An 11,690-nucleotide genomic window follows, 5' to 3' on the forward strand; every position below is an offset into this window, starting at 1 on the left:
AAAATAGATGATGTAAACTTGCGTTCAACGCCAGTTCCATGTTGCAATCTGGCATTCAGTGCCAGAAATAGGTTACAAGTTGGAGTTCAATGCTAGAAATAGGTTACAACCTGGTGTTCAACTCCAGAAACAGCCCAAGCACGTGAGAAGCTTAAGTCTCAGCCCCAGCACACACCAAGTGGGTCCCAGAAGTGGATTTCTGCACTATCCATCTTAGTTTACTCATTTTCTGTAAACCTAGGTCACTAGTTTAGTATTTAAACAACTTTTAGAGACTTATTTTGTATCTCATGATATTTTTAGATCTGAATTATATACTCTTTGACGGCATGAGTCTCTAAACTCCATTGTTGGGGGTGAGGAGCTCTGCAGCGTCTCGATGAATTAATGCAATTATTTCTGTTTTCCATTCAAACATGCTTGTTCCTATCTAAGATGTTCATTCGCGCTTCATTATGAAGAAGGTGATGATCCGTGACACTCATCACCTTCCTCAATCCATGAACATGTGCATGACAACCACCTCCGTTCTACATCAGATTGAATGAGTATCTCTTAGATTTTTTAATCAGAATCTTCGTGGTATAAGCTAGAATTGATGGCGGCATTCATGAGAATCCGGAAAGTCTAAACCTTGTCTGTGGTATTCCGAGTAGGATTCAAGGATTGAATGGCTGTGACGAGCTTCAAACTCGTGATTGTTGGGCGTAGTGACAGACGCAAAAGGATCTATGGATCTTATTTCGACATGATCGAGAGCCAACAGATGATTAGTCGTGCTTTGACAGAGCATTTGGACCATTTTTATTGAGAGGATGGGAAGTAGCCATTGACAACGGTGACACCCTATACACAGCTTGCAATGGAAGGAACTTTGCACTTTTGAACGTGAGGAAGCATTATGTTACAGAAATTCAGAAGACAAAGCATCTCCAAAACTCCAACAAATTCTCCATTATTGAGTAATAATTATTTATTTCATGCTCTTTTTTCTTTTACAATCGAGGCAAAAGAATCCTATTGGTATCCTGACTAAGATTAATAAGATAACCATAGCTTGCTTCAAACCAACAATCTCCGTGGGATTCGACCCTTACTCACGTAAGGTATTACTTGGACGACCCAGTGCACTTGCTGGTTAGTGGTACGAGTTGTGAAAAGTGTGATTTACAATTTCGTGCACCAAGTTTTTGGCGCCGTTGCCGGGGATTGTTCGAGTTTGGACAACTAAAGGTTTATTTTGTTACTTAGATTAGGAATAATTTATTTTGATGCTATAGAGTCATTAAATCTGAGTCCTTTATTTTCTTTTAAAAAATTTTTCAAAAATATTATTTTTTCCTTATTAATTTTTAATTTTTATGTGAGTTTAGTTTTATATTTTAAGTTTGGTGTCAATTGCATATTTTATATTTTCCTTTAAATTTTCGAGTTGCATGTTCTTTATTTTTCCTTGATCTTCAAATTGTTCTTGTCAAATTTTCTTGTTTGATCTTTGGTTTTTCCTATTTTGTGTATTTTTCGTGTTTTCCTTCTGCTTTTTCAAAATTTTAGTTTTCAAAAATTTATTTTTTATATACAATATTAAAACACGTTACATTTATAGATCAGTTGGCTAGAGCGTTGGCTTATGTTCTTGGCAATTGGGTATCTTCCTTTTAAAACTTTTTTCAAAAATAATTTTTCTTTGATTAAATCTTGTGCCAAACTTTAAGTTTGGTGTTTTCTTGTTAATCTTTCTTTAATTTTCGAAAATTTTATTGTGGTTTTCTAAAAATTTTAAGTTTGATGTTCTTTCTTTTGTTCTTGGTGTTTTTGTGAATCTTCAAGGTGTTCTTGAGCCTTTCTTGTGTTTTGATCTTAAAATTTTTAAGTTTGGTGTTCCTTAGTGTTTTCCCTCCAAAATTTTTGAAAACAAGGAGCATTAGATCTAAAAATTTTTAAGTCTTGTGTCTTTTGTGTGTTTTTCTCTTTCATCATTAAATTCAAAATTCAAAAAAAAATATCTTTTCTAACTAACTTTAAGCCAAATTTTCGAATTTTTTTATATAAAAATTTAGATTTCAATTTCAAAAATGTCCTAACCACTTTATCTCTCCTCACTTTTTCGAAACTCTTCATAAAATATTTTTAATTTTTTATTTTATTTTATTTTTATTTTTGATTTTATTTATTTTTATTTTTATTTTCATTATCGTCTTTATTTTATCTTATTTTATTATTATTATTATTTCGAAATTTTTCTATATAATAAAATAAATAAAATAAATTCACATCATCTCCCTTTCTCCATTATGGACTTAAGTGGAAATGAACAATCCAGAAAGACTCTGGGGTCATATGTTAACCCCACTACTGCTTCATACGGGAGTAGTATCTGTATACCCTTCATTGGAGTCAGTAGTTTTGAGTTGAATCCTCAGCTCATTATCATGGTGCAACAAAGTTGCCAGTATTCCGGTCTTCCACAGGAAGAACCTACAGAGTTTCTGGCACAATTTTTACAAATTACTGACACAGTACATGATAAGGAAGTAGATCAGGATGTCTATAGATTATTACTATTTCCATTTGCTTTAAAGGACCAAGCTAAGAGGTGGTTAAATAACCAACCTAAAGACAGCATAAAGACATGGAAACAGCTGTCAGAAAAATTCCTGAATCACTATTTTCCTCCAAAACGGATGGCACAGCTAAGGCTGAGCATCCACTCCAGCATCCACCCCTGGCCTTCAAATGTCAGTGGGAGATCAGACACATACAAGTGCTGATAGCAACTCCTCTAAAAAGGCTTCTCAACCCACATCTGTAGGCAATAAACCTACAGCAACTAAGGTTGAGGAATACAAAGCCAAAATGCCTTATCCTCAGAAACTTTGCCAAACAGAACAGGATAAGCAATTTGCCCGCTTTGCAGACTATCTCAGGACTCTTGAAATAAAGATTCCGTTTGCAGAGGCACTTGAGCAAATACCCTCTTATGCTAAGTTCATGAAAGAGATCTTAAGTCATAAGAAGGATTGGAGGGAAACTGAAAAAGTTTACCTCACTGAAGAATGCAGTGCAGTTGATGAGCGGATAATTTATATGCTTTTTGGCATTGTTTTTAGTATGTTTTTAGTATGTTTTAGTTAGTTTTTATTATATTTTTATTAGTTTTTATTTAAAATTCACTTTTCTGGACTTTACTATGAGTTTGTGTGTTTTTCTATGATTTCAGGTATTTTCTGGCTGAAATTGAAGGACCTGAGCAAAAATCTGATTCAGAGGCTGAAAAGGACTGCAGATGCTGTTGGATTCTGACCTCCCTGCACTTGAAGTGGAGTTTCTGGAGCTACAGAAGCCAATTTGCGCACTCTCAATTGCGTTGGAAAGTAGACATCCTGGGCTTTCCAACAATATATAATAGTCCATACTTTGCCTGAGATTTGATGGCCCAAACCGGCGTTCCAAATCAGCTCAAGAATTTCCGGCGTTAAACGCCGGAACTGGCACAGAAGTGGGAGTTAAACGCCCAAATTGGCACAAAAGCTGGCGTTTAACTCCAAGAAAAGTCTCTACACATAGAAGCTTCAATGCTCAGCCCAAGCACACACCAAGTGGGCCCAGAAGTGGATTTTTATGTCATTTACTCATTTCTGTAAACCCTAAGCTACTAGTTCTCTATAAATAGGACCTTTTACTATTGTATTATCATTGGGGTAGCTATCTTTGAGTAGTCTTATGCTATCTTAGATCATGGGGCTGGCCTCACGGCCATGCCTAGACCTTGTTCTTATGTATTTTCAACGGTGGAGTTTCTACACACCATAGATTAAGGTGTGGAGCTCTGCTGTACCTCGAGTATTAATGCAATTACTATTGTTCTTCTATTCAATTCAGCTTATTCTTGTTCTAAGATATTCATTCGCACCCAAGAACATGATGAATGTGATGATTATGTGACGCTCATCATCATTCTCACTTATGAACGCGTGCCTGACAACCACTTCCGTTGTACAAGCAAACAAGGCTTGAATGTTTATCTCTTGGATTCCTTAATCAGAGTCTTCGTGGTATAAGCTAGAATTGATGGCGGCATTCTTGAGAATCCAGAAGTTCTAAACCTTGTTTGTGGTATTTTGAGTAGGATTCAGGGATTGAATGACTGTGACGAGCTTCAAACTCGCGATTGTGGGGTGTTAGTGACAGACGCAAAAGAATCACTGGATTTTATTCCGACATGATCGAGAACCGACAGATGAATAGCCGTGCTGTGACAGAGCGCGTTGAACATTTTCACTGAGAGGACGGGACTGTAGCCATTGACAACGGTGATGCCCAACATACAGCTTGCCATGGAAAGGAGTAAGAAGGATTGGATGAAGACAGCAGGAAAGCAAAGAGACGGAAGGGACAAAGCATCTCCATACGCTTATCTGAAATTCTCACCAATGAATTACATAAGTATTTATGTTTTATTTATCTTTTAATCATTAATCCTCCATAACCATTTGAATCCGCCTGACTGAGATTTACAAGATGACCATAGCTTACTTCATACTAACAATCTCCATGGGATCGACCTTTACTCGCGTAAGGTTTATTACTTGGACGACCCAGTGCACTTGTTGGTTAGTTGTGCGAAGTTGTGATAAAGAGTTGAGATTGCAATTGAGCGTACCATGTTGATGGCGCCATTGATGATCACAATTTCGTGCACCAAGTTTTTGGCACCGTTGCCGGGGATTGTTTGAGTTTGGACAACTGACGGTTCATCTTGTTGCTTAGATTAGGTAATTTTATTTTATGTTTAAGCTTTTTATTTTTCGAAAATTTTTCAAAAATACAAAAAAATATTTCTATTTTGTTCTTCTGAGTTTTTAAGAATGGATTCTAGAGTTTCATGATGATTTGTTGAAGTATGGCTGGCTATGAAGCCATGTCTAATCTTTTGGACCGAAGTTTCAACTTATCATCACAAGAGCTTGTTGATTTCTATCAATTTTGCTATTATGAGCAATGATCTGCTAAAGCTTGGCTAGCCATTGGCCATGTCTAGTGTTTTGGACCGGAGCTTTCACTGAAAGCTTGGCTGGCTGTGAAGCCATGTCTAATTCCTGGACCGGAGTCTTAGACTAGCATTGCAATGATTCCTGGAATTCTCATTAAGAATTTTGAACCCTTGTTTTTCTTTTCCACTCAATTCTCGAAAAAGTACAAAAAAATTTATAAAATCTTAAAATAAAAAATATTTTTATGTTTCTTGTTTGAGTCTAGTAAGTTTGGTGTCAATTGCATGTCTTTATTCTTCTAATTTTCGAAAATTACATGCATTATGTTTTTCATTGATCTTCAAGTTGTTCTTGATGATTTCCTTGCTCTGATCTTTAAATTCTCTTGTCTTGAGTGTTTTGTTGTTTCTCATATGCATTCTCAATTTGTTAGTGTCAATAGTATACAAACTTCTAAGTTTGGTGTCTTGCATGCATTGTTTATTTGATCTTAGTGGCATTTTGATTATTCTTCATCATTAAAAATTCAAAAAAAAATTTTAATTTGTGTTTTTTCAAGTCAATAATACAGAGAATTGAAGATTCAGAACATGCAGCAGAGGAATTACACAGAAAAAGTTGGGCGTTCAAAACGCCCAGTGAAGAAGGAAAACTGGTGTTTAAACGCCAGCCAAGGTACCTGGCTGGGCGTTTAACGCCCAAAAGGGTAGCATTTTGGGCGTTAAACGCCAGAATGGATACCATTCTGGGCGTTTAACGCCAGGATGATACAAGAGGGAAGATTTTGTTTTTAATTCAAATTTTTTTTCAAGTTTTCATAATTTTTCAAAATCAAATCTTTTTCAAACCATATCTTTTCAATCATATATTTTCAAAATCAATTTCTTTCCATTCTCAAAAATACTTGCCTACAATTAATGATTTGATTCAACATTTCAAGTATGTTGCCTTTTCTTTTAAGAAAGGTTTAATGTTTGAATCATATCCTTTAAATTTCTTGTTAGCCAAGTCATTAATTTTAAAAATCAAATCTTTTTTAAATTGTTTCTCAATCATATCTTTTTAAAACCATAACTCTTCAATCATATCTTCTTAATCACATATTTTTCCAAATAATTTTCAATTTTTTTGATTTCTAATTTCAAAATCTTTTTCAAAAATCACTTTATTTCTTTCCCAACTTTAATTTTCGAAAATCATTCTTCAATTTTTCAAAATTTCTTCAAAATCTTTTAATTTATTTTCGAAAATTCTTCCCCTCTTCTCACATCCTTCTATTTAAGGACTAACACTCCTCCACTATCAACAATTCGAACTCTATCTCTCTTGATAAGTTTGAATTCTTCTTATTCTACCTCCTCCTTCTATTCTTCTTTTCCTCTGACATCTCAAGGAATCTCTATACTGTGACATAGAAGATTCCATATTTTCTTGTTCTCTTCTCTTTCATATGAGCAGGAGTAAAGACAAAAGCATTCTTGTTGAGGCTGACCCTGAACCTGAAAGGACCTTGAAGCGAAAGCTAAGAGAAGCTAAAGCACTACTCTCTGTAGAGGACCTAGCAGAAATCTTCGAACAAGAAGAAGACATGGCAGCCGAAAACAACAACAATGCCAACAATACAAGGAAGGTGCTGGGTGACTTTACTGTACTTACTCCCGACTTCTATGGGAGAAGCATCTCTATCCCTGCCATTGGAGCAAACAACTTTGAGCTTAAGCCTCAATTAGTTTCTTTAAGGCAACAGAATTGCAAGTTCCATGGACTTCCATTGGAAGATCCTCATCAGTTTTTAGCTGAATTCTTGCGAATCTGTGACACTGTCAAGACCAATGGGGTTGACCCTGAGGTCTATAGATTTATGCTATTCCCTTTCGCTGTAAGAGACAGAGCTAGGATATGGTTGGACTCACAACCTAAAGAAAGCCTGAACTCTTGGGAAAAGCTAGTCAATGCCTTCTTGGCAAAGTTCTTTCCACCTCAAAAATTGAGTAAGCTTAGAGTGGAAATCCAAACCTTCAGACAGAAGGAAGGCGAATCCCTCTATGAAGCTTGGGAAAGATACAAACAATTGATCAGAAAGTGTCCTTCTGACATGCTCTCTGAATGGAGCATCATAGGTATCTTCTATGATGGTCTGTCTGAACTGTCCAAGATGTCATTGGACAGCTCTACTGGAGGATCTCTTCATCTAAAGAAGACACCTACAGAAGCTCAAGAACTCATTGAAATGGTTGCAAATAACCAATTCATGTACACTTCTGAAAGGAATCCTGTGAACAATGGGACGAATCAGAAGAAAGGAGTTCTTGAGATTGATACTCTGAATGCCATATTGGCTCAGAACAAAATATTGACTCAGCAAGTCAATATGATTTCTCAAAGTCTGTCTGGAATGCAAGCTGCACCAGGCAGTACTAAGGATGCTTCATCTAAAGAAGAAGCTTATGATCCTGAGAACCCATCAATGGAAGAGGTGAACCCTATGGAAACACCTATAATCCTTCATGGAGAAATCATACAAATCTCTCATGGAAGGATCAACAGAGACCTCAACAAGGTTTCAACAACAATAATGGTGGAAGAAACAGGTTTAGCAATGGCAAGCCTTTTCCATCATCTTCTCAGCAACAGACAGAGAATTCTAAGCAGAGCCACTCTGACTTAGCAACCATGGTCTTTGATCTAATAAAAACCACTCAAAGTTTCATGACTGAAACAAGGTCCTCCATTAGAAACTTGGAGACACAAGTGGGTCAGCTGAGTAAGAAAGTTAATGAACTCCCTCCTAGTACTCTTCCAAGCAATACAGAAGAGAATCCAAAAGGAGAATGTAAGGCCATCAACATGGCCGAATTTGGAGAGGAGGAAGAGGCAGTGATCGCCGTGGAGGAAGACCTCAATGGATGTCCACTGGCCTCCAATGAGTTTCCTAATGAGGAACCATGGGAATCTGAGGCTCACACTGAGACCATAGAGATTCCATTGGACTTACTTCTACCATTCATGAGCTCTGATGAGTATTCTTCCTCTGAAAAGGATGAATATGTCACTGAAGAGCAAGTTGCTAAGTACCTTGGAGCAATCATGAAGATAAATGACAAGTTATTTGGTAATGAGACTTGGGAGGATGAACCCCCTTTGCTCACCAAAGAACTGGATGACTTGACTAGGCAGAAATTACCTCAAAAGAGACAGGACCGTGGAAAGTTCTCAATACCTTGTACATTAGGCACCATGACCTTCGAGAAGGCTCTGTGTGACCTAGGGTCAAGCATAAACCTCATGCATCTCTCTGTAATGGAGAAGCTAGGGATCTTTGAGGTACAAGCTGCAAGAATCTCACTAGAGATGGCAAACAATTTAAGAAAACAAGCTTATGGACTTGTAGAGGATGTTCTGGTAAAGATTGAAGACCATTACATCCCTGCTGATTTCATAGTCCTAGAGACTGGGAAGTGCATGGATGAATCCATCATCCTTGGCAGACCCTTCCTAGCTACAGCAAAGGCTGTGATTGATGTTGACAGAGGAGAATTGATCATTCAAGTGAATGAAGAATCCTTTGTGTTTAAGGCTCAAGGATATCCCTCTGTTACCATGGAGAGGAAGCATGAAGAGCTTCTCTCAAAATAGAGTCAAACAGAGCCCCCACAGTCAAACTCTAAGTTTGGTGTTGGGAGGCCACAACCAAATTCTAAGTTTGGTGTTGAATCCCCATATTCAAACTCTAAGTTTGGTGTTGGGAGGTTCCAACATTGCTCTGAACATCTGTGAGGCTCCATGAGAGCCCACTGTCAAGCTACTGACATTAAAGAAGCGCTTGTTGGGAGGCAACCCAATGTTATATTTATCTATTTTCCATTGTTATTTTATGTTTTCTATAGGTTGATGATCATGTGAAGTCACAAAAACAATTGAAAAAGCAAAAACAGAATGAAAAAACAGAATGAAAAAATAGCACACCCTGGAGGAAAAGCTTGCTGGCGTTTAAACGCCAGTAAGGGCAGCAAATGGGTGTTTAACGCCCAGTCTGGCACCATTCTGGGCGTTTAACGCCAGAAAGGGGCACCAGACTGGCGTTTAACGCCAGAAAGGGGCACCAGACTGGCGTTTAACGCCAGAAAAGGGCAGCAGTGGTGCACGAAATTGTGATCACTACTTTTTCACAACTCAAATAATCCCTAGTAATGGCCCCAAAAACTTGGTGCTCAATACCATGGCATAAACACAACTTCGCACAACTAACCAGCAAGTGCACTGGGTCGTCCAAGTAATAAACCTTATGCGAGTAAGGGTCGATCCCACGGAGATTGTTGGTATGAAGCAAGCTATGGTCATCTTGTAAATCTTAGTCAGACAAACTCAAATGGATATGGTGATATACGAATAAAACATAAAGATAAAGATAGGGATACTTATGTAATTCATTGGTGGGAGTTTCAGATAAGCGCATGAAGATGCTGTGTCCCTTCCGTCTCTCTGCTTTCCTACTGTCTTCATCCAATCCTTCTTACTCCTTTCCATGGCAAGCTTATGCAAGGGTTTCACCGTTGTCAGTGGCTACCTCCCATCCTCTCAGTGGAAATGTTCAACGCACCCTGTCACGGCACGGCTATCCATCTGTCGGTCCTCGATCAGGCCGGAATAGAATCCATTGATTCTTTTGCGTCTGTCACTAACGCCCCGCCTTCAGGAGTTTGAAGCACGTCACAGTCATTCAATCATTGAATCCTACTCAGAATACCACAGACAAGGTTAGACCTTTCGGATTCTCTTGAATGCCGCCATCAGTTCTAGCCTATACCATGAAGACTCTGATCTCACGGAATGGCTGGCTCGTTTGTCAGGCGAGCGCTCGGTTGTCAGGCGATCAACCATGCATCGTGTATCAGGAATCCAAGAGATATTCACCCAATCTAAGGTAGAACGGAGGTGGTTGTCAGGCACACGTTCATAGGTGAGAATGATGATGAGTGTCACGGATCATCACATTCATCAAGTTGAAGAACAAGTGATATCTTAGAACAAGAACAAGCGGAATTGAATAGAAGAACAATAGTAATTGCATTAATACTCGAGGTACAGCAGAGCTCCACACCTTAATCTATGGTGTGTAGTGATGAGCGGATAATTTGTACCCTTTTTGGCATTGTTTTTAGTATGTTTTTAGTAGTTTTAGTTGAGTTCTTAGTATATTTTTATTAGTTTTTAGTTAAAATTCACTTTTTTGGACTTTACTATGAGTCTGTGTGTTTTTCTGTGATTTCAGGTATTTTCTGGCTGAAATTGAGGGACCTGAGCAAAAAATCTGATTCAGAGACTGAAAAGGACTGCAGATGCTGTTGGATTCTGACCTCCCTGCACTCGAAGTGGATTTTCTGGAGCTACAGAAGCCCAATTGGCGCGCTCTCAATGGCGTTGGAAAGTAGACATCCTGGGCTTTCCAGAAATTATGATAGTCCATACTTTGCCCAAGATTTGATGGCCCAAACCGGCGTTCAAAGTCACCCTCAGAAATTCCAGCGTTAAACGCCGGAACTGGCACCAAAATGGGAGTTAAACGCCCAAACTGGCATAAAAGCTGGCGTTTAACTCCAAGAAGAGTCTCTACACGAAAATGCTTCATTGCTCAGCCCAAGCACACACCAAGTGGGCCCGGAAGTGGATTTTTATGTCATTTACTCATCTCTGTAAACCCTAGGCTACTAGTTTTCTATAAGTAGAACCTTTTGCTATTGTATTTAGGGAGAGCTTTTGATCATGCTTTTATGATTGAACCCTCTTTGGGAGGCTGGCCATTCCGCCATGCCTAGACCTTGTTCTTATGTATTTTCAACGGTGGAGTTTCTACACACCATAGATTAAGGTGTGGAGCTCTGCTGTACCTCGAGTATTAATGCAATTACTATTGTTCTTCTATTCAATTCCGCTTGTTCTTTGTCCAAGATATCACTTGTTCTTCAACTTGATGAATGTGATGATCCGTGACACTCATCATCATTCTCACTTATGAACAAGGTGACTGACAACCACTTCTGTTCTACAAGCAAACAAGGCTCTAGTGTTTATCTCTTGGATTCCTGATACACGATGCATGGTTGATCGCCTGACAACCGAGTGCTCGCCTGACAAACGAGCCAGCCATTCCGTGAGATCAGAGTCTTCGTGGTATAGGCGAGAACTGATGGCGGCATTCAAGAGAATCCGGAAGGTCTAACCTTGTCTGTGGTATTCTGAGTAGGATTCAATGATTGAATGACTGTGACGTGCTTCAAACTCCTAGCAGGCGGGGCGTTAGTGACAGACGCAAAAGAATCACTGGATTCTATTCCGGCCTGACCGAGAACCGACAGCTGATTAGCCATATGCTGTGACAGAGCATAGGAACATTTTCACTGAGAGGATGGGAGGTAGCCACTGACAACGGTGAAACCCTTGCATAAGCTTGCCATGGAAAGGAGTAAGAAGGATTGGATGAAGACAGTAGGAAAGCAGAGAGACGGAAGGGAAGGCATCTTCATACGCTTATCTGAAGTTCCTACCAATGAATTACATAAGTACCTCTATCTTTATCTTTATGCTTTATTCGTATATCACTATACCCATTTGAGTCTGCCTGACTAAGATTTACAAGGTGACCATAGCTTGCTTCATACCAACAATCTCCGTGGGATCGACCCTTACTCGCGTAAG

At 38.7% G+C, this 11,690-nt stretch overlaps 1 non-coding gene across 1 annotated transcript; it reads right to left on the reverse strand.

The window, feature by feature from the left end:
* Positions 1–6,987: 6,987 nt before the first annotated feature.
* Positions 6,988–7,091, reverse strand: LOC130938302 (small nucleolar RNA R71). Its single transcript, XR_009069473.1, has one exon. It is a non-coding gene; the product is annotated as a small nucleolar RNA R71 (small nucleolar RNA).
* Between the last annotated feature and the right edge of the window lie 4,599 nt (positions 7,092–11,690).

Source organism: Arachis stenosperma, chromosome 6 (genome assembly GCF_014773155.1).
Source record: "Arachis stenosperma cultivar V10309 chromosome 6, arast.V10309.gnm1.PFL2, whole genome shotgun sequence".
In the NCBI taxonomy this organism is placed as follows: domain Eukaryota; kingdom Viridiplantae; phylum Streptophyta; class Magnoliopsida; order Fabales; family Fabaceae; genus Arachis; species Arachis stenosperma.